The sequence below is a fragment of the Papaver somniferum genome, chromosome 11, assembly GCF_003573695.1.
Source record: "Papaver somniferum cultivar HN1 chromosome 11, ASM357369v1, whole genome shotgun sequence".
Lineage (NCBI taxonomy): Eukaryota > Viridiplantae > Streptophyta > Magnoliopsida > Ranunculales > Papaveraceae > Papaver > Papaver somniferum.
The window spans coordinates 36,960,838-36,983,774 of record NC_039368.1 but is presented as its reverse complement, the minus strand read 5'-3'; the positions used below and the strand labels follow the sequence as shown (position 1 = coordinate 36,983,774).

The window sequence follows — 22,937 nt, the reverse complement described above, 5'->3', positions numbered from 1 at the left end:
AAATATAAGGGCTTGAAGAGAGTAAAAGGCAGATTCTAAGTGATAGAAAGTCCACACTTAGAGATAAAAGAAGTCGTTATTGTGAGAGATCATCACTTGTAACCAAACTTGAAGTAATATTAATCATTCCTTTCACCCCTTGGACGTAGGTAATCATGCCAAACCACGTATATCTTTGTGTTCATGTTTGTTCATGCATCTTCACTTTGATTTAGTTTAGTAGTTTCACCCTTGGATGTAGTGTGCAATTTTATGCTACTACAATAACCATTAAGCCGATTGGTTCGTCATATCGAATATCTTTGTTTTTTCCTCCCAGCTGGATCCTATTAGATGGCTATGAAAGAGTCATGTTTTATATCAAAAATACATGCATGGGAGAGTACAAATTTACACAAATCTATCTGACATTTCTTTACCATAGAGGCATAGAGCATCTGCAATGTTTGGTTATGATCATGATTACTGCACACACACACACACAAAAACAAAACTGTGCTTAAATAGCTAAACTGATTACTCAGCCAATTAATTGACTTCGTCAGTCGGCAATGACCAAATCAACCCTCGTATTACAAATCTATCCACCATCTTTCACCACCACCACTGTCACCTTTAAATAACAGTATTTATACTGCATATGAGATATTAATGATTTATATGCTGTACATTTTCGATGACAACCATAACCAAGCGACAAACTCAGCTCAAATATCTTATCGAACTTATTCTTTGGTTCTTGTAAGATGAGAAATGGTGACCGAGCAAAAAAAAAATGAGAAAAAGAAAGGGTCTACAGTCTACTCAGTGGTAAAACAGCCAAATCTTTTAATATCAGACAAAAGCCAGTAATTAAAAAACGAAATTATTGAAGAATAAACCAAGATACTATGAAGAAGACAGAAGGGATCAACAAGTGTTGTTGATACAATAGTATGGATAAACTATGAGAGTTGACAGAATGTGGTTGGATCAACTTGTATAGTTGACATGAAGTGAATGGATAAACAAGCGTTGTTGATCCATGGTACAGTTTTTAGAAGTTTACTTGGGTTGAAAGTATTACTGGTTTTAAGAGTTTATTTACGTAGGAAATATCTAGAAGTTTCTTGTTAGAGTTTGATTTTGTTTAGGGAAGTCTTTTTACTTGAGAGTCAAGTTTGTTAATCATATAAATAGGACGTTGAGCCATGAGTCAAAACATATCAATTAAGAGAAGTTTGTTTGAGTTTAGTTTTGTGTTATTTCATTAAGTCTTTGATATCAGATTTTCTACATCTGGTATCAGAGCACTGGTATCAGATTTTAGGGTTGTGGGTATGAGTTGTTGAGTTGAAGAAGATGACGAGTTTAAGTTCAATTAAGGTACCTGTGTTTGAAGGTAAAAACTTCGAGCACTGGAGGTTGCATATGGAGAATATTTTCACATACCAAGAGGTATGGGATATTGTGAAAGATGGTTATGTAGAACCAGTAGAAGGAGCTGTAGTTGAAGGAGCTGCGCAAACCCTATTAACTGAAAACAAAAACAAGAAATCTAAAGCCACATACATTCTTCATCAAGGTATTCATGAATCTCTCATGGATAGAGTGATTTATATTAAGAAAACTAAAGCAGCATGGGATGATTTGGTAAGCTACTACACGGGATCTGACAAAGTCAAGAAGGTTAGATTACAAACTCTAAAGAGAAAGTATGAATTGCTGCAGATGGAAAGTACTGAAACAATATCAGATTTTTTCTCAAAAACATTAAATCTTGTCAATGAGATGAAAGCTAATGGTGATACTATAGAAGATTCAACCATTGTAGAGAAGATTTTAAGAAGCTTGCCTGAGAAATTTGAATCAAAGGTTACTGCCATAGAAGAACGCAACACAGTTGCAACTATGACTCTTAATGAGTTGTTGGGTTCATTACAAGCTTATGAACAAAGATTACAAGAGAAAATAGTTGCTGAAAAACAAGTTGAAGAGGCACTTCAGAGTCAAGTTAGCTGGAGAAACAATCAAGGAAAACCTAATGCTGGAGGTTTTCAAGGAGATACAACAATGGAGGGAGATCAAATAATGGGAGTTATAGGAAGCCATTTGATATATCAAAAATACAGTGTTATAATTGTGGAGATTTTGGACATATTGCTACTGAGTGTCCAAAACCAAGAAAGACAGTTGCTAATAATTATAAAGAAAATTTCAAAGTTAATATTGCAGAAAGTCAAGAAGAAGAAGAAGAAGAAAAGAAGGATGAAAACATGTTACTTGCATGTCACACAGCAGAAGAACAACCACAACTTAAGTGGTATTTAGATACTAGTTGTAGCAATCATATGTGTGGAAGAAAATATTTATTTGATAAGCTTGATGAGTCTGTTAGATCAACAGTAAAGTTTGGTAACAGTTCTACAATTCCAGTTGTGGGAAAAGGGAGAATTGGAATTTTTCTTAAGAATGGTTCAAAAGCATACATCATGGATGTATTTTATGTTCCAGGTTTACATCAAAATTTATTGAGTATGGGTCAGTTGTCTGAAAGAGGATATTCTATGAATATTTATAATGGTCTATGCTTCATCACAGATAGAAGAAGAAGGTTAATAGCTAAAGTTCAGATGACCAAGAACAGGTTATTTCGTTTGAATATTCAACATCAAAAAGAAAGTTGTTACAGTAGCAGTGTTCATGATGATTCTTGGTTATGGCATAAGAGGATGGGACATGTGAACTTTAACAGTTTGAAAACTTTAGCAAAGAAGGAGATGGTGTCATGCTTACCCTTTATTGAGGTACCAGAATCAAGATGTGAAAATTGCATTTTTGGCAAGAAGCACAGAGATCCATTCCCAGTCAACAAAGCTAGAAGATCTGATCGAAAATTGGAGATTGTTCATAGTGATTTGTGTGGTCCTATTGAAAGTAACTTCACATGGAAGTAATAATTATTTTATAACTTTCATTGATGATTTTAGTATAAATACATGGGTTTATTTGCTTAAACAAAAGAGTGATGCATTTCAAGCTTTTAGAAGTTTCAAAGCTTATGCTGAGAAACAAATTGGTAAAAGTATCAAGATCTTGAGAACTGATAGAGGCAAAGAATATACTGTTGTTGACAAGTTTATGGAAGAACATGGCATTCAACATCAACTAACTGCAAGATATACACCACAACAGAATGGAGTTGCAGAGAGGAAGAATAGAACTATAATGGAGATGGCAAGAACTATAAGAAGAACAAAAGATTTACCAAAAAGTTTTGGGGGTTATGCAGTTGACACAGCTGTATATTTACTCAACGGATGTCCTACAAATAGTTTGAAAAACATAACACCAGAAGAAGCTTGGAGAGGTGTAAGACCAAGTGTAAGACATCCGAGAGTTTTTGGGTGTATCGCATATGCACATGTACCCAAAGAACTAAGAAAGAAATTGGATGACAAGAGTGAGAAGTGTATCCTTGTTATTTATAGTTCAGTAACTAAAGGATATAAATTATACAACCCAGAAGCAGGAAAAGTGTTTACAAGTAGAGATGTGATCTTTAATGAAGATTCAAAATGGAACTGGAATAATGGATCAACAACGAATGTTGATCCACATAATACTGGTTCAACAATGAATATTGATTCAAATAATAATGGATCAACAAGAAATGTTGATCCACCTACTGCTGTCAGAACAGTTCCAATTGTAGTTGAAGAAGAAGTACAAGCTCAAGACAATGTTGAAGAACAACATGAGGAAGAAAGAACTGAAACAATAACACAACAAGAAAATACAAGACCAAGAAGAAAATATATCATACCTGCTAGGTTGAATGGTTATGTTTTAACAAGAGATGATGATGATGTAGTGAACTTTGCATTGTTTGGAGATTGTGATCCTGTAGCTTATAAGCTGCTAAAGAACAAGGTTGGATTCAAGCCATGAATGAAGAATTGGAGTCAATTGAGAAGAATAACACTTGGGAACTGACATCACTTCCACCAGGAAAGAAACCTATTGGTGCCAAGTGGGTTTACAAAACAAAATATAAGTCAAATGGTGAAAAATAAAGATTGAAAGCAAGATTAGTTTCTAAGGGATATAGACAGAGACAAGGAGTTGATTACTCAGAAGTGTTTGCACCAGTTGCAAGACTTGATACAGTAAGAATGATTATTGCTTTAGCTGCACAAAAGAATTGGAAGATTTTTCAGATGGATGTGAAGTCAGCATTCTTAAATGGAGTATTGGAAGAAGAAGTTTATGTTGAGCAACCGGCTGGCTACATTATGGAGGGGAAGGAGAATGAAGTATACAAGCTAAACAAAGCTTTGTATGGTCTGAAACAAGCACCAAGAGCTTGGTATACAGGAATAGATTCTTATTTTCTCAAGAAAGGTTTTACAAGATGTCCACATGAGCATACTTTGTATTTGAAAGATGATGGTCTTGGCAATCATATTATAGTGTGTTTATATGTGGATGATCTCATATTTACTGGAAATAGTTCAGAGATGATCAAAGAATTCAGAGAGGATATGGTGAAGGAGTTTGAGATGACAGATCTTGGTTTGATGTCATATTTTCTTGGTATTGAAGTTCAACAAACTGAAAGAGAAATTTTTATTAATCAACAAAGGTATGCTGAAGGAATTTTGAAGCGTTTCAAGATGGATAATTGTAATCCAATTTTAACACCAGTAGAAGAAAGACTGAAGTTGACAAAACATGGATCAGGAGAGCTTGTGAATTCAACAGATTTTAAAGATCTCGTTGGATGTTTAAGATATTTGACTGCTACAAGACCTGATATCATGTATGCAGTTGGGTTGGTTAGTGGGTTTATGGAAGCTCCTAGACAATCAAATTTACAAGCTGTAAAACGTATTCTGAAGTATGTAAAAGGAACAACAAGCATGGGAATCTTCTATACTGTTTCAGAAGATCCAAAACTGGTTGGTTTTACTGATAGTGATTGGGCTGGAGATACAGAAGGAAGAAAAAGTACATCAGGTTATGGATTTCAGTTGGGAACTGTTTTTTTCTCCTGGTTATCTAAGAAGCAACAAGTTGTTGCACTATCTACAATAGAAGCTGAGTATATCGCTGCTAGTAACTGTGCTACACGGGATGTATGGTTAAGAATGATGCTGAAGTCATTGTTTCAAGAACAAACAACACCAACAACAATAGTTTGTGAAAATAAGTCGACAATTTCACTAACTAAGAATCCAGTACTTCATGGAAGAAGTAAGCATACTGATATCAAATATCATTACATCAGAGAACTTGTAAGCGATAAGGAGATAGCTGTTGAGTTTGTTGAAAGTGAAGAGCAAGTGGCTGATATTTTCACCAAGTCTTTGAAGTCTAACACTTTCATTTACTTACGTGGAAAGCTTGGAATTATTAGCAAAGAGTATCTTGGTTTAAGGGAGGATGTTGAAGAATAAACCAAGATACTATGAAGAAGACAGAAGGGATCAACAAGTGTTGTTGATACAATAGTATGGATAAACTATGAGAGTTGACAGAATGTGGTTGGATCAACTGGTACAGTTGACATGAAGTGAATGGATAAGAAAGCGTTGTTGATCCATGGTACAGTTTTTAGAAGTTTACTTAGGTTGCAAGTATTACTGGTTTTAAGAGTTTATTTACGTAAGAATTGTCTAGAAGTTTCTTGTTAGAGTTTGATTTTGTTTAGGAAAGTCTTTTTACTTGAGAGTCAAGTTTGTTAATCATATAAATAGGTTGTTGAGCCATGAGTCGAAACATATCAATCAAGAGAATTTTGTTTGAGTTTAGTTTTGTGTTATTTCATTAAGTCTTTGATATCAGATTTTCTACAGAAATGATACCAATCAATAAAAGGTACTATAGTATATAAGATGATGATTCAAATATAGCTTTATACACCCAAAGCCATAAGCGAAATGCTTTTTTGTAATTGATACATGTCATCGTACTACTCCAAATGGGTAGATACTAATCTGCCTACAAAAGATAACAACACACACAATGCCCTTACACTAGAAGTGACTACTCAGCATTAGAGCAAGGGTTCTCGGATGAGAGCTCTTCTTCTCAAGTAGAAATTGAAGTTTAGTCCCAAAGTTACGAGGTTTAGGACGCTTTAATCCACTCATCTCAGGCCTAGTACTCTCTAGTCCAAAAAAGCCCCGCCTCTAACAATTTAGTCCAAAGATGGACGAGTTAGTCCAAAAGTGGTTCACGATCCCGATTTTCTGTACTGCCAATATCCCGTAACTACCTTTGAACCGATTCCATATATATAATCAGGATTTGAAATTGAAAATTTCAGATCTCAAACATGAACTCAAGAAAGGGAACCGGTGAGAAAAGTATTGAGAGGCGATTTAACAGTTTTAGAGAGAATTTGTTGTAATTCATCGTTTCTTCAACCTAACTCAACTTCAGGTTACTGGTGAAGTGTTTTGAAATTGTTTATTCTTGATCTCAGATTTGAATTCACGACAGATTCAGAGATAGATCGATCCAGATATATATTTCAGAGGTGATTTATCAGATTTATAGAGGTTAGGTTGGATTTGATCGTTTCTGATATTTAACATAATTCAACTTCAGGTTAGTTCTCTTTTTGCTTCATCGTTGAATTTTGTTTCTGATATATACTTTTTTTTTTTTGATTTTATCAGTTGATGATATGAATACGATTTGTTACATCTTATTTTTTGTATGTTCTTGATTTGATTTTTGTTATATTTTAGCTTTTTATTTTCGTTGAATGATTTTGATTACTCTTGATTTTGGTGTTATGTTGCATGGTATGAAATCGAACTGATATTAGATTGTAGGCTTCTGGTTTATTCAATTATGTGTTCTAGTAATATTCTGAAGCTTTTATCTTCGATTAATCTATGGAGTATGTTTGATTTTAGGTTTACTGAAATTTGATTTTTGGCTTCAATTAAATGTGTACTTTCCTGTACACTGTTCAAGTTTTAGGTTGTGCAAATCTGAAACTATTATTATTATTATTATTTTTGTTATATGCAGGGGCATCAAATATGTCTGAGAAGTTTATTCATGTTGTTTTGAATCACGGTGAGCATTCTGCTACTTTTCGTGTTAATACTTTGAGCACCATTGATGAATTGAAGCATCTTGCTTGTAAGAAGTGAAGGTCTTTGTCTCCTTGGAGTATACGCTTTTCCTATGTGGATAGTGGTCAAGTAGTTTTTATACAAGGGGATATACAATTGCAAGATTTAATTGCTCTTGTTATTCATATGAAAAATGAAGTTTTCTATTTGAATGTCGATGTGATTCCGAAGCATACTTCTCGTTCTAATTCTGGTTATAGCACTAGTTCTGGTGCTAGTACTTCTCGTTCTTGTGTAAGTGAAATTCCTAAGCTTGTAAGGATGGTCGATCATGATGCGGAAGAGACCAAGCCTCTCATTATCGATGAATGAGATTATATTTTTGACAAGATTGGTAGAGAATTTATGGGTGGTGTTAAAGCTGTAAGCATTGCTGTTGATAAGTACAAGATGGCTACTGGTCACAAGGTTGTTATTCTTAAAAATGACAAGACTCGTTTTACTGCAAAGTGCGAAGAAAATGGTTGTGGTTGGAGGATTCACTTTGGATCTGTGAATGGTGACATTTCTCGGTTTGTGCTGAAAAATTCTAATGTTATTCACAGGTTAGTGGTGTTCATATTAGTCCACATTACTTATTCTTGTTTTTGTGATCCACGTTATTTATTTTTAGGCTTTAATATGTAGACTTGTTTTAGGTGTACATTGTGGTGCACTTTACTTGTTGTAGGCTTTTTAGGTGGCAGATTGTGGTGTAAATTTCATATTCTTGCTTGGTTTGTGCTTTCTTTTTGCATTTGTGTTGTTGGTTTTGAGATCTTATTAGGTGTACATTGTGGTGCACATTACTTATTCCAGTTTTTTTTTTTTTTGTAGTTGTGGTGTTGGTTTGAGGTTGAAGAGTCCTGCGGTGACAACCAAGTTAGTTAATCATTTGATCGCTGACAATATACAGGGTGATCTCACTTTAAAACCCAGACAGATTATCTCACTTTTTAAGAATACTAGTGGGTCCAATATTAAGTATCACCATGCCCGTAGAGGGGAAAGAAGCCGTATTTGAAGAACAATTTGGTGATGACGAGAAGTCGTATAGCGATTTAACTTGGTAAGTCAAAGTCATTGAGAAAACTAATCCTGATAGCTTTGTGAAACTTGAAGTTGATGAAGAAACCGGAAGATTTCAGCGGATTTTCATTTGTTTCGGTGCTTCCAAGCATAGTTATAGGTATCTCAGGCCCATGATTTACTTGGACTCTACTTTCCTTGCTGGTAGATTCAGGGATACTTTGATGGCTGCAACATGTATCAACGGAAATGATGGTTTTTAACCATATTCCTTTGCTATTGTGTCTACTAAAAACAAAGAAAATTGGTTTTGGTTTCTAGATAATCTTAAATAAGTGGTCGATGGTCGTCCGATTGTTTTCCTTAGTGATCATCACGGAGGACTTTTGCAGGGCATTCCAAGGGTATTTCCTGGTTCACATCACAGCTATTGCTTTTACCACATCAAGTGAAATCTCCCTATTGGATTAGGTGTTGCGAATTCTAAGGCCGATATTGATTAGTTTTACAAAGCTGCTTATTCTTACACAGCAGCTAACTTTGAAGAAGCTTTGCAGGGCATGCATGCAATTGGTTGTAGACATGTTGCTAATTATATCAGGACTATTCCAAAGGAGAAATGGGCAAATGCTTTTTTCCCTGTATGCAGATATGCTGCTCATTATTCATCTATTTCCTAGTCATTCAATAACTGGATTCTTGAGTTCAAAAAGCTTCCCGCTTTTGCTCTTCTCGATGCGATACGATGAGTTTTATGTTTAGTGTTTCATTCATTTGTATTTGTACTGCCGTACACATGGATTTGCTTGATGTGTACATACTTGTACACATGTTTTATCTGTGATTCTGCAACTGTGTGTACATTGTTGTACACATGGATTTCCTTAATGTGTACATTGTTGTACACATGTTTTATCTGTATTTCTTTTATATCATGTTTTGACTTTATGTTCTGTGTTTTTATTATCTTAGTTTGAAGGTTATGAAGAAGAATTCTGAGATAAGGGTAGAAGGTCTTGAGAATTTCGACACTAGGCTCACTCCCGTATACGAGGCTATACTAAAGAAGAACATCGACATTGGTCGTAGTTGGACTGTTGTTCGGTCCATGAAAAGATTGTATGAAGTCAAGTCTCCCCCGTCTCATTCTGTAGATCTATTGGAGAGAACTTGTACGTGTCACAGGTGGCGAGTAAATGGTTTTCCTTGTGCACATGCTTGTGCTGCCATTCAAGCGTCGAAGGAGGAAATTTATTCATATATTGAGCCATACTTCACCACTGAATGGTACAACAGGACATACCAGGAGATCATCTTGCCAATCCCCAATTATGACAATCCCCAATTCTATGTTTAGTGTTTCAGTTCTGCGGGCCTAGATAATTATAAAAATCTGTTAGTACATGTGTACCATTATGTACACCTTACAAGTTGTCATCACTATTAAATTGTCTAAAATTTTGTTACGGAGTTCAATTCATATATATATATATATATATATATATATATATATATACCTTCAGATCAGGTCGTTTTCATTTGTCGGCCCCTCACTGCTATAGCAGTAATCCAAAAATTAAAACCAAATCTTCTGGCATACTTTCTACTTCCACAAACTTTTTCTCCTCGGAAGTATTGAAAACGAAAACATTCCCCCCTGAATTATCATGGCGGAACTGGTTCACAACCTTCAAGATTGAGTCCGGATTCTTGAACCACGCATCTCTCTTCTTCTCCTTTTTCTTTTCTGACTTGTTCTCCTCTTCTTTTCAGCTTTCTTGTGAACAAAGACATCTAATATAGGCCAAAAAGGTCTCTCATTTTTATTCTCTAACTGAAAGTCTGTGAACCAGACTTTTTCAGGATCCTTTTTCCTTACTTCTCCATCCTCTTCAAGGTGCTTGTTCACAAACTTATTAACTGCATGAAAACATGATCTATAAGGTTTGTTTGTATCTACGAAAATAGACAAATGGGAATAAGAAATGAGAAGCATAACACATGATACTCATACAAAAATGCTGGTGTACAAACCAGTGCATTGCTACAGAAACATCTTTAAAATACACATAACATGCCATGAATCACTGCAATAGAATGCTTGTGTACAAATCTGTACACACAACTGAAAAGAAACAACTCCAAAACACATATAACATGCCATTAACCATAAAACCACTAACACACTCACATTACAGGACATGTTGGTGTACAAATCTGTACAGACCAGCAAAAATTCTCACAAAATTGGTCAAAAATAGGCGTATCATGACATGAAACAGTACAACAACATGTTGGCGTACTAGTATGTACAGACTAGCAACAATTCTCACAAAAATTTGTCAAAAAAACAGACATATCATGATATGAAACACTGCAACAACATATTGGTGTACTAGTATGTACAGACCACCAACAATTCTCACAAAAATTTGTCAAAAATAGACATATCATGACATGAAACAATGCAACAACATATTGGTGTACTAGTATGTACAGACCAGCAACAATTCTCACAAAAATTTGTCAAAAATAGACATATCATGACATGAAACAATGCAACAACATATTGGTGTACTAGTATGTACAGACCACCAACAATTCTCACAAAAATTTGTCAAAAATAGACATATCATGACATGAAACAATGCAACAGCATATTGGTGTACTAGTATGTACAGACCAGCAACAATTATCACAAAAATTTGTCAAAAACAGACATATCATGACATGAAACACTGCAACAACATATTGGTGTACTAGTATGTACAGACCAGCAACAATTCTCACAAAAATTTGTCAAAAATAGATATATCATGACATGAAATACTGCAACAACATATTGGTGTATTAGTATGTACATACCAGCAACAATTCTCACAAAAGAAATGATTTGTCTGTTACACCATTTTAATTAATTCAGTTTTTAATTCCGTTTTTTTCAAGCTACGTGTCACAACCGCGTTTATGGTGTCAGTTACAAAACTGTATCCACTCGCTGCACGTGTGCTTTATTAAAAGCATGCGAAGGATAGCAGCGTATTTACACAATTCTTTGATTAATCTGTACCTAGTCAACTAAGTCTGGACTAAATTGTAGTATTTGAGCCGGTTTTGGACTAAACCGATTTTTTCCCTTCTTCAATTGGAAAGAGTTTAATCAAAATAAATCAGGTTAGGCGCTATGAATACTCACTTATTCGTCCAAACTCCTTCACACATTTATTCGGGTGAAAAAATATTCAACATTCGAAATTAAAAGGCCGATCTTCAGCCGCTTGAAAGAATAATAATCTCCTCGAGTAGCTGAAGTTCAACCTCTTAGGGATATGTTTAGTTTTTTATTTGTTTTTAGGGATATTTTTAGTTTTTATTTGTTTTAAACTATTAGTTCGCGGTTTTCATGGTGAATTTATATTAAGAAAATAAAATATAAAGTTGGGAGACATATCTACAACCACTAAAAGATAATATTTCTTTCTAAGCGCACGAACACCCACGATTTATAAAGGGGAATATCATTTTTGGCGGGCTGATACCATTGCATATGGGATAAACAAATTTTAGCAGATCCTGACCATCAGATCGATAAATTGGTATCACCCCCGCCAAAACTGGCATCTTCCTTTATAAATCATGCGAACACCAGCCTCTTAGTCTCTTAATTTGCTCACCCACGGTCAGAAATTCACTCTTCAAGCTAGTTCTTTCCACTCATTCCATAACCCTTGCTCTTAGAAGTGGCATTTGACTTGCATTAAAAGTAGTGGCGGAACTACAAACATTATTTGGGGTGGGCTTAACCAGTTGTCACCGAGGCTTAAGCTTATATTTAGGCTTGGTTATCAGCTCAATTTAAAATGGGTAGTAAAAAAAAAACTTGTTCTTGTGCAGCAATTTTTTCTTTGAGGTCTGTAGTAAGATTTAAATGCCTAGAATGTGGATAAAGAGACTTAATATGTAGTAAATGCCAAATTATTATTTGATGTTCCCAGTTATTTTTTTCTTTTATTCTTCTTCATCATCGTTTTTTCTTCTCCATTTATTTGTTTTTCAAATGATGATCAATTGAAAGAACCACTTCTTCTTATTTTTTATGTTTTTATTGCTTAAATAGGTTATTTGATGACTCCGGGAAAAAAGTTAATTTCTTAACTATCCACGACTAGGAATTCCTAAACGTAAACCATCTGAAGTGAAAACTTCTCATAGTAATTGATTGAAGATAATCCAATTAAACTCTTCCCAATGGACGACCTTCTTCCAGCAATTAAATTCTTCGACTGTTGATGAACCAAACTTGACCATCAGTATCACGGTTAAACAACCAACCCAAATTGTTGTTGCAACCTTCATCTTGATTCGGCATTGGAGAAGTGGTTGTCATTCATACTTAAACTTACAATATATAATCTTCAAAATATATTTTTTTTTCATAAGATAAAGATGTCCTCGGTAAATAAATAGCCAATTTTTATATTTTCTCCAGCCACTAAAGTGGAATAGGATTAAATCATAAAAAAATGACTGAAACTTTGAAACTTGAACGAAACAAAATCGGTTTACTTACCAAAGATACTAAAATCCCGTTGTATCTAAGAACGACACATAATGTTATATCTTTTGTTTTATATCATTTAAACAATTAAAGAAGAAGGATGATATTCTTGACAAATATATGTGGTTTTAGGTTTCTTTTGCATCTTTATCTTGTTTTTATGAATCATACAAATATATGTTAAGTAACACCTTGTTATATTAGGTTTAATCATATTAAGGCTTATAAAAATCAGAATCTTCTTTATAGTTATGGTGCAACGCCTTGTTATGTTAGGTTTAATCATTTTAAGGCTTATAAATATCAGAATCTTCTTTACAGTTATGGTGCATATGTTTAGTTTAATATGATTATTATAATTGCAAAATGATAATAATAATTATTGATACTATTGTCACTGTTCATACCATGTTTCTCGGTAATACGCACCTTTTACTCAGCATGCAGTCCGTCATCTAAGGTTTGTGATTCTTAAAAATCATCAAAGATATTTGTTTGTAAAAAGAAAATCCATGAAATAGATTTGTAAGAGAGATCTTGAGAGATTAATAAAGAGATTTTAACATAAGAAGAGAGATTTTGAGAGATTAATAATCCAGCAAGAAATAATCTTAAATTCTTGTGGCATCAAAAACACAGAGAGCTAGCTTTAGGGTTTTTGTTTTCGAAAGAAACAACTACTTCTCTAAAAAAAAAAAATCTTTTCATTCTTCCCTTTCTCTCTCGAGATGATGAAATTTACTATGGAATTACTAAGAAAATGCCAATGTGGGGTAATCCAATTAATAAACTAACCCCGTTTCTTTTTTTCAGTTTTGATTTAATGCCTATGACGTTAGTAAAACCGTTCAAACCCACCAAATTAGTAAATCTCGTAGACTAAGTCAATTTCTCTTCTAACAAGATGAAATTTTGATGGGCGCAATTACAAAACTACCCATCACTCAAGAAATGTAAAAACAATCTTCTGCCATCCACGCGTTGGATTATTCCACAGCTAAAAATTAATTTTACTAGATAATGACACGTGTTTCAGAAACTCCATCTTAACTATTTAACAAAAATGCTAGGGTCTGAGTTTTCATTTCTTTCTGGAGCCTCCTGTCTTACATTTATCTTTGCATCTTTATCTCCTTCTTCCATTTGCAAACAAATCACCATTTGCTCATAAATAGATTTTCAATCACAAGTATCCATGAAAACCATGTCTAAAAGGTACCCAACTTCCAAAATTTGATTTTGTTGCTAAGGAATTAAAGATGACAGAGACAGAAACTCAATATAAGTTGGACGGAAATCTGGATGATTAGATGAAATTGTATTTCACCAGCAAGTTTGAATTCATTTCTTCCATTCTTTTTATGGTGGTGGAAGTAAGACGTGGTGGAAGTGAGGCTACTTCAATATTTCTAGACTTCCAAGAAGGTAAGCCCTTCAAATTTGGGTGCCAAATCTTGTAATGGCGATGTAGGTTTAAACCAAAAATGGAATTTAGAGCATTGAAGAAGATAGTCATATCGAATTCGAAATTATAAGGTGTGTTATTACGAAAATATGTTTATGAACTAATTCTAGAAGCTGGATTTTCATTTAGTTCCGAAGAAGTATCAGCAAGATCATGTTCATTTATTGGGACTCGTGAATATGTATCATCATTATAGTACACATTGAATAATAGGAATATTATGTCTCTATGTGTACATTATTTCGTTTTACATGAAATTTTCACACGAATCTCATGGATATAGTAACTTGTATTACAAATTTTGAGTGTTTTAATTGTAATAATTTTAATCCAATTTATGAAATTTGATTTTTAGGGTTCATAAAATCTAGGAGTTTTGTTGTAAAATCATGTAATTAATCTTTTGAATGGTTTGTAATGGATTTAGAAATATGTATTCCTTATTTCGAACGCTTAATAGAAATAATAGTGGTTTAGTTGGTGAAATTTGATTTTTAAGGTTCATAAAATTTGGGAATTTGTTGGGTTAGGCTGACGAAGAAGATGAATTTATTTTTCGTACCGAGACAAGATTTGAGTTGAAAATACCTAACTCACGTTACCAACTTGGGGCGGAAAAACTTGAGAGATTCAGGGGCTATAACGTCTTTTTAGATGGTCGATTTAGTGCCATATGTCCTCTAACCATTTTTTAATGAAAAGGGCGGAAAGGGTAAAAGATAGGGCATTTAATTAATATTGAAAAAACATAGATATTTTATTAATTGCATTTCCCTACATGGGCATTTTATTAAAAACCCCATTTACTTTCTTAGTTGTTATCATTTTCATGTGTTTCTTATGGATCGTCATCTCCATATTCTCCATTGCACCTAAATTTTACTAATCCTACTATTTCAACATATCATTTATCACCTTCACCATCACCTCCACCAAAATTGTTGTGGACAATTCTTTTCGAAAACGTGTTATTGAAACACCCCCTAGAGTCAACTCCTCAGTTTCTGCAGTAACAATCCGCTCATGGGAACTGAAGAATTACTCATCCGAGTATGAGACAATGGTGGAAGTTGACGGATATAACAAAACCATCTTCGGGTCTTCATTAAGTGATCGAAAAGCTTCATACGGGAATATTTCTGGGAAATTGAATTCGATGTTGTTGTTTTTCATTGTGGTCATACCATGTTCCTTATTCTGGTTAGTGAATAGTTCGACATGCTATCCATAATTCGATTATGTCTAATATTAGTAATTACTTCTGTCTTGTAGAGTGAAACAGGAACATCACATGTCCAAGGTGAGAATTTTGCTAATACAGATTATTATGGTCTTTCTCAAAAGGTAAAAGATTACTATGTACTCTTAGTCGTTGATTTAATTTTTGATAAGATTCAACATCGTTTTTATTTTCTATGACCACCTTATCATGGTGATCTAGTTCCCCAAATATTTCAATTAGCTCTCCACAATATATAGAGAGCGTTTTTCCATTATGTTTAGCGGAAAACGCTCGTTGATTTAGGGCAAGCACTCGCAGTTCACCATCTCCATCTTAGAAAGCTTTAGGCAGTCCTTCCCAAATATTTCGAGCTGTGGGTAACCGAATATATTTCTTCATAATTTCACTTAACATATTCATCATCATCTTAATTGGGTATTTTTTTCCATTCCCCCAAATGAAATAACTTTTTTCTTTCTTAGAGATACGGATCTCCATGATTTGTAAATCATAGTTTGTTTCATCAAGGACAATTACTGCCTTGAATGGTGCTCCTTCAGATTGGTTAATAATAGGGGATTCAAGAAGCCTAACTCTAAGATACCAACAAGACAATGAAAGAGACCTTATATTTGTCCTTTGAATATTATGTCATTACATGGAATGGCATATATAGAGAGTCAATATTTCAATATAGTAAATGACTATAAACTAGGAAACAATTATGGTATTACGGGAAAGAAGAAGAATTTATATCACAATAACTTCCAACTCTAAAAGTTCATTTACTTGATTTTTCATGATATACTTGAGTAATTCATCTACTTTGTTCCCCTTTTAATTGATTTGTCATCATATATATGGAAAAAACATGACTTTATTCTATATTAACTTGTTATTGTATTTAGACCTTTATTGTTGTTGTAATTTTTCTGCAAGGAATTTTGTAACCTACTGAGTTTGTCAATTGCGGAAATAATGAAAACTGACAATGATGCGTCGAAAACCTTCTGTAATGCTTCATAATTTCAATTCATTTCATTTTACTTTTTAGCATGATCTTACAAGACAAATCTAACCTTGCGGAAGATGCATCATATTTTAAATTGATAATTATTTAGTATGATCTTCCGCGATAACCTTAACCTTGCGGCATATGTCAGTCATGTTTCTAAGTGTTTATTTGGCTTATCCTCTACTCATTTGAGTATATAGTAAAAAAAAGTTGGTAGATTATGATCTCTTCTTGAAGTTTAATTTAAAAGTTTTGATTGAAATAAAATTTTTAGAATCACTGCAAAAATCTTAAAAATATGTTAATACATTTATTGGTTATAAATTATAATTTTCATTAGGTTTTTGTGGCCTTTCCAAATCTTAGAATTTGGGCTAGAGTAATGTTTCAAATCAATTTGAATTGGATTGAAAAGCCACAATCAAGTTAAGAAGTCTGATATGCATGATTATTCAAGATTTGAATTAAGCTTAGGATCCCTCTGAAAATGTCACTGCAACTTGTTGTAAAAAGATACAATTATATTGAGGAATAATAATAATAAAATAATCTAAACATCTGATAAACCCTTAATTTTATGTGTACCTCGGAATTGTGGGCGTCTGTCTTGTGCAATTATCCCATGAGAATCTAATTATGAAAAATGATATAGAGGAATCCTTTCGAATATTCGTCAAATTATGGGGTTATCTCAAAAACATAACTAGTAGAATTATTGACCATGTTATCCAAGTCGAGCAGACTTTACGAGTTAAAATATTTGTTAAGGTAAGTATTCTTGAAACATAGAAAATATGTTTTGTTAAATAAATTGTACTAGATTAAACATGGTTCAAAGTCATCAGTAGGAAACTATGTGTTTGTTGTAGTAGAAATAAGATGTCATGGAAATAAATGTTGATGTTATAATCAACTATGTACTCCTGAGCTTGGACGCAAATTTGGGGAGATAATTCAAATTTTGGTGAGAAGATACTTATACGGCCATAGCATACACATGATAAAACAAAATATATTGTGTTGATCAAAATACGTATTTGAAATATTGCTTTATATTGTCTCCAATTTTGAAGTATTTTTGCATTACCATGTCTTCGATATTTTCGTTGAGTATAATTTGGACAAAAATATATATGAAATCAACTTTTTAGAATACGATAAGTTTATGTTGAAACGGTTCTTAGTAGTTAATATTACTTTTAATTGCATTTAAGCAATTAAAAAATAATCAGAAGAATATTATATTGGTTGTTTATTAAATTTTGGAACTAATTATAGGAGTAAGAAAGTAAAACCATACATTTTTTCTTGCTCACCCTCCTACTGACAACTTCAACAGTGCCCATCTCCCTCTACCACCGACAACTTCAACAGTGCCCATCTCCCTCTACCACCGCCTCTCTAGTTGACCGCTTTACCAGAGAGATAACCATACCATTTCTCTTGCTTACTCTCCCACCCTCCCACGACAACTTCAACAGAGCCCATCTCCCTGAACCACCGCCTCTCCAGTTGACCGCTTTACCAGAGAGTTCAGAGTTAAGGTTTCGATATTTCTGAGTCTTAGTCTTTAGTTATTTCTTATCCTTTTCCATTATATGCTAGGTTTTTAGTTGAGTTTGAACATTTTTGTTGTTCTTTATGTTGTGTTATTCTTTTTATTCTCTGTTTATTGATCTTATTTTTATTATTATTTTTTTGTGTTCATTTGTGGGTTTTGAAAATGGTTTGATAGTCTTGGGGTTTTGTTTTATTTTATTTTTCAATTGTGTTTTTTTTCCCCTTTTGTGTTACCCTGATAGATGGATGAATCACTTTTTTTTCCTTCTTTTTCATACATTAGAGTATGAACCTGTCGTGACAGCACATGCTTTAGTTACGACAATATTTAGTGATCGTCCCAATAAAGTTATGTGTATATGACACGATAATACATGTCATACTATTATTATTTTCCACTAGTGTAATACGCACGCGCGATGCACCTGCCGCTTGAACCGGCGGCTAACGGGCATCCGAACCAAAACTGATGCGATAATGCACGCACAATGTGCCTATTATTTCAGCCAAAAACTGCAAGCACTTGGACAGATTCTTTGTCGATCACGGTTCATTGCTTGTTGAGTGGCCAGCTGCTCTGCAGTCATGGTTTATCTCTGACTAACAGAGGGAGTTCCAGTAGTTTCCATTTTTCGCATCAATTAAACCCGAGTTGTGTGTATTTGTGATTTAAAAAAAAAATGGTGAGAATCATTCATAATTTTGCTGAGAATGTTAATACTCGAATCAGTTTCTACTGTAAATTATTATCTTAATCAAATTTATTCGTGAAAGAATCGATTTTTTTGTCTCACTATACATAAAAATAGAGCTGTGATTAAACCTCATTAATCTGATGAGGTTCTATCTCCCCACTTTGATATTTGGTTGTAGAGATATCCACATACGCTGCATGGGTCAAGATATTCCTTGTCCAATCAACATCCTTCAATTGAGGTTTCTCTTTCGTAGTCCATCCAGTACATTCTGAGGAAGACACTAAATTCAATCTCTAAAAGCTATTGTAACCCCCATCTTATTTTGAATTGTTTAATCTACATTTTCATTGTAATATGTATCTATCAAAACCATATTTCTTAAAATTCTAAAATGGTAGTTATCTTCAAACTATTTTCTCATTATACTTAACAATTGAGAAGGGTGGTACTTGCAAGATAATTCCGCAACCTGCAAAATGACATTGAACTATCAATTTCAGTGCAAGTGGGTACTTGTAAAAGTGCGAGTAAGTTATTCAACTGCAAAATAAATAAAAAATCTTGTTGGTTTGCGTTAAATATATGCGTACTATTTCTTACATAGATCACCTATGTTAAGTAATAGATCACCCTAAGGCTCAACTTGGGGAAAATTAAGGCTCAACTCTGGAAGCTACCAAGACATATGTCCTTTCACCTATGTTCTGCACCGTAAGACTGAACTTAGAGAAAAGTGCATAATCACTGCAAGTTCTGGAAAAAAATGGGAAAATACAAAACATAAGCTAGCACCTGAGAATCATCAGTTCCCTACTTTCCCATTAGTTGGAAAACTTGCAATAAGAGGGCTTGCTTTGCAAACTAACCTCTGGTTCAAGTTCAGTTATATAAGACCCCCTAAACACCATGTACTCTCTGCTAAAGAAAACATAAGCTTCAGCAATCAGAAAAGTTGATTGTCGTTTCACAACCGCTACAAACAAATGACCTTTTCATGTATTTTCAGCAATAAGAATGCCATTAACCCTCACCAGAAATTCTCAACCCTCTGTGAATTCCATCACCACCTACTCTTGCTTCAATACGTATAAAGCACAACTGAAAATCAGATATCAGTTGTTAATGAAAGTAAGATTGCAAAAGGATTCAAAAGAAACCAAAGGAAAACTAAACATTACTTTCTATGGGCATTTAAACAAACAAATTATAAGTATGGATAGATAATAATTAAACACTTAACCCCCTAACAAAAAATTAGTGGAACTGAGTTTCTTGGTTTCAACTAAAATATAACTAATACCCAAAATTAGCTCTTCAACTGATAACCAAAGTACAGATTTGATAAAAAAAAAAAAGTCGAAATGTACAAAGAATCGAATATACTTGTAATCATAATATCAAACATCAAAAATACATCATGGTGGTGTTGACGCTGGTGGTGGACGACTCACTTAGGAGCGGAGGAGCGTGGTGGTGGTAATTCAATTTGAATGAGTATGGTGGTGGTGCGGGTGATTTGAAACCCCCAATTTCAATAGGAAAACCCTTGGAAAGCAGATTAGTATGAGCATATATTAAATCTCAAGGTTATTAGTGAACAGAAATAGAATTGAAGTTGGAGAATACCGAAGGTTGGGTTTAATCAAATTAGCGATCATCGTTCACATTTGAGATTAGATTTCTGCTCTGAAACCTAGTTCGAAGAATCGAGAGAGGAAATGTTAGTTTCTGGTCGAGATCTATCTTATATATTTTTCACTTTTAGGTCCTTAAGATTTAGTCATTTCATTAGAAACCCTCACAATTCATAAATATTATACCGAAATCCTCATTAGATGGACGGTTGTAATCAAATTTCGAGTTTTCAAGTCATCTCATCCGACGGACGGCAGGAAAAATACACAAGAAAATTTGAGGTCCAACCAAAAATCCCTCTTTTCTTTATATTAGTAAGATTATTTAAAAAAAAAAAATATTTGTTAAATGGCACATGCTTGATAATAACATTTCCATGTTGAAGGTCATTTATTTTCGTATTCTAAGATCGATCACTAACAAAAGTCACCACACATTAAACAGATAAGCAATCTTGAACTCCAATCCAAAGTTGGATGTGGAGAGAGTGGCGGGAATTTTTTTGACTTCACTTATTATATCTATAATTTACATTCTCAAAAATCATTACAGCAAACTAATAAGCAATCAAACATCCAATAACAGAATCCAGCCACATTGTAGATTTGTTTCCTCTGAATGCACATCTTTGTTTATCATTACCTTAGAGTAAGGGTTGTGCAAGTTGGTGATTGATTAAGTGTTGCTACAGGATTGACCCCTAATTAAATTGAGAGATTAAGAAAAAAATGACTTCCAAGAAAAAATCTTAATGAAACCACAAATTGATTTTATCAGAGGTTACTCTAAAGGCTTATTTTTATTTTTAAATCATTGTGACTTAATCTAAAAGTGCCACGTGTTAGCTACCATATTCAACAAAGCAACAATACTATGAAAAGAGAAGCAAGATGTAAACGGGAACATAAATTTCTTAAACCATAATACCTTTAATTGTGTTCTTGCCTGGTCACACACTACAACCCCTGGCCTTCACCTTTGCCTCTCATCCAGTGTTCTCTCTCATTCTGTCTGTTCTTCTGGTCTTGGAATCGAGGACCCTAACCAGTAACCAACAATGTACGTGATTTACAAGTAAAATAATAACGCTTAGCTAGTTACCTAAAAGCTAGATAATAAGTAGAGGTAATAGAAAAATCATTGAGTTGGAGGGAAAGGTTTGTAAGCATCATATGCTATGATTGGTATGGGTTTTAGTTACTTTGACTTTCCTTATGAAGATGACAGGATTGTTGTGAATCATGTTTGGTATTGCTACAGTAGATATCAGAATATGAAGATTGAGTTAGTATTTAAGGACATTTATACTACTTTCTATCTAGTAGTTACAGGTATCAAAAGCCTAAGTCAAATTCGACTTGACATTTACTTGTTTTCTCGTGAATGGAATGGTATCTTTTTTCTGGCATTCAAAGAGTATGAAATATGTCGTTTGATTATCCTGAACAGTAAGGTCACTTGGTGGATTTCGTACTCTATACGCCTGTTGTGTGGTTATTTCAGTAAAGTTGGTAGTTTGTTATCTTCAGCTGCGTACCTGCATGTCTTGTATTTTCAGAAATTAAACGTTGACGGAAGTAATTATGTTTCTTCTCGGCATGCATTTGGTATTATTTTGCTCAAATTTGAGGGTCACTTCTGGACTTATTTATGAATGCGGCTGTCATTGAACCTCTATTTCGTGTTGGGTGTTTTTCAAGTATATTCTTATATTCATCATTTTCCTTTGGGAATTTGGAATCTTATGCTGGGTTCAGGTTTGCACCCTTGTTGTGTGACTACTCGTTTTCCCGTACTCTACGTAATGTATACAGTTCAGAGAATTAGATACTAAGTAGTATCGATGCCTCAGTTGAACTGATGATGCTAAGTAATAAAAGATATCGAAGATCACAATAATAACAAAGAACACAAATATAAAGTAAATGCTAGTAAGTTATCATGAGCAAGGTAGTCAATATCGGTTGTACATGCCGATATTAAAGGTTTTTATAGGATATCAGAAAAAACCTTTACGATACTGAAAATATCGGCGGTACGAAGGAGAAACGATAAAAACGTGTGTATCGTCCTGTACGGACCGATATATCGGTTTCACTTGTACACTGATAATATAGGTTTAACTTGTACACTGATATATCACTAATGTATTTTGTCTTTTGATTATTATTTCTTGAACTTTTAGTTCAAGAAAGTAACTCCATTAATTTTGCTAACTTCATATATGATTATGGTGGATGTAATTACTGTAAATGTGATGTTGATGGGCTAACAGACATTCAATGCTTGGTTTCGTTGTTGATAGTATAAGGCTCTAATTAACCACCTCTTATTTTGTAAGGTTGAAGTATGTTTACTACAATTATTATTTTCTATTACGGTTATATCAATATGTTTTTTTGTTTGATAAATAATAAATATTAAAAAACTACTAATGATGTACCGCCTATAAAAACAGATATTAACATTTGTATAGTTGTATAGGACCCGAACGATACGATACCGATACATGATATTAACTACCTTGATCATGAGACACAAGATATTACGTGGTTAGACTTTCGTCTACGTCCACGGGGTAATGAGTTATTTGTTTGTATTAAGTTGAAGTGGTTACAAAAGATCTTAAATGATTCCAAAAGT

General features: G+C 33.8%; 1 long non-coding RNA gene across 2 annotated transcripts; it reads right to left on the bottom strand.

Moving 5' to 3' along the window:
• Window positions 1-18,708: 18,708 nt before the first annotated feature.
• On the bottom strand, window positions 18,709-20,367 carry LOC113323726. 2 transcript variants are annotated; one of them, XR_003347788.1, is made up of 3 exons: window positions 20,043-20,367; window positions 19,260-19,757; window positions 18,709-19,128 (listed from the first exon to the last, which is right to left on the bottom strand). It is a non-coding gene; the product is annotated as an uncharacterized LOC113323726 (long non-coding RNA). The 2 variants fall into 2 exon arrangements; XR_003347789.1 differs by having other exon boundaries at window positions 20,111-20,367.
• Window positions 20,368-22,937: the final 2,570 nt, after the last annotated feature.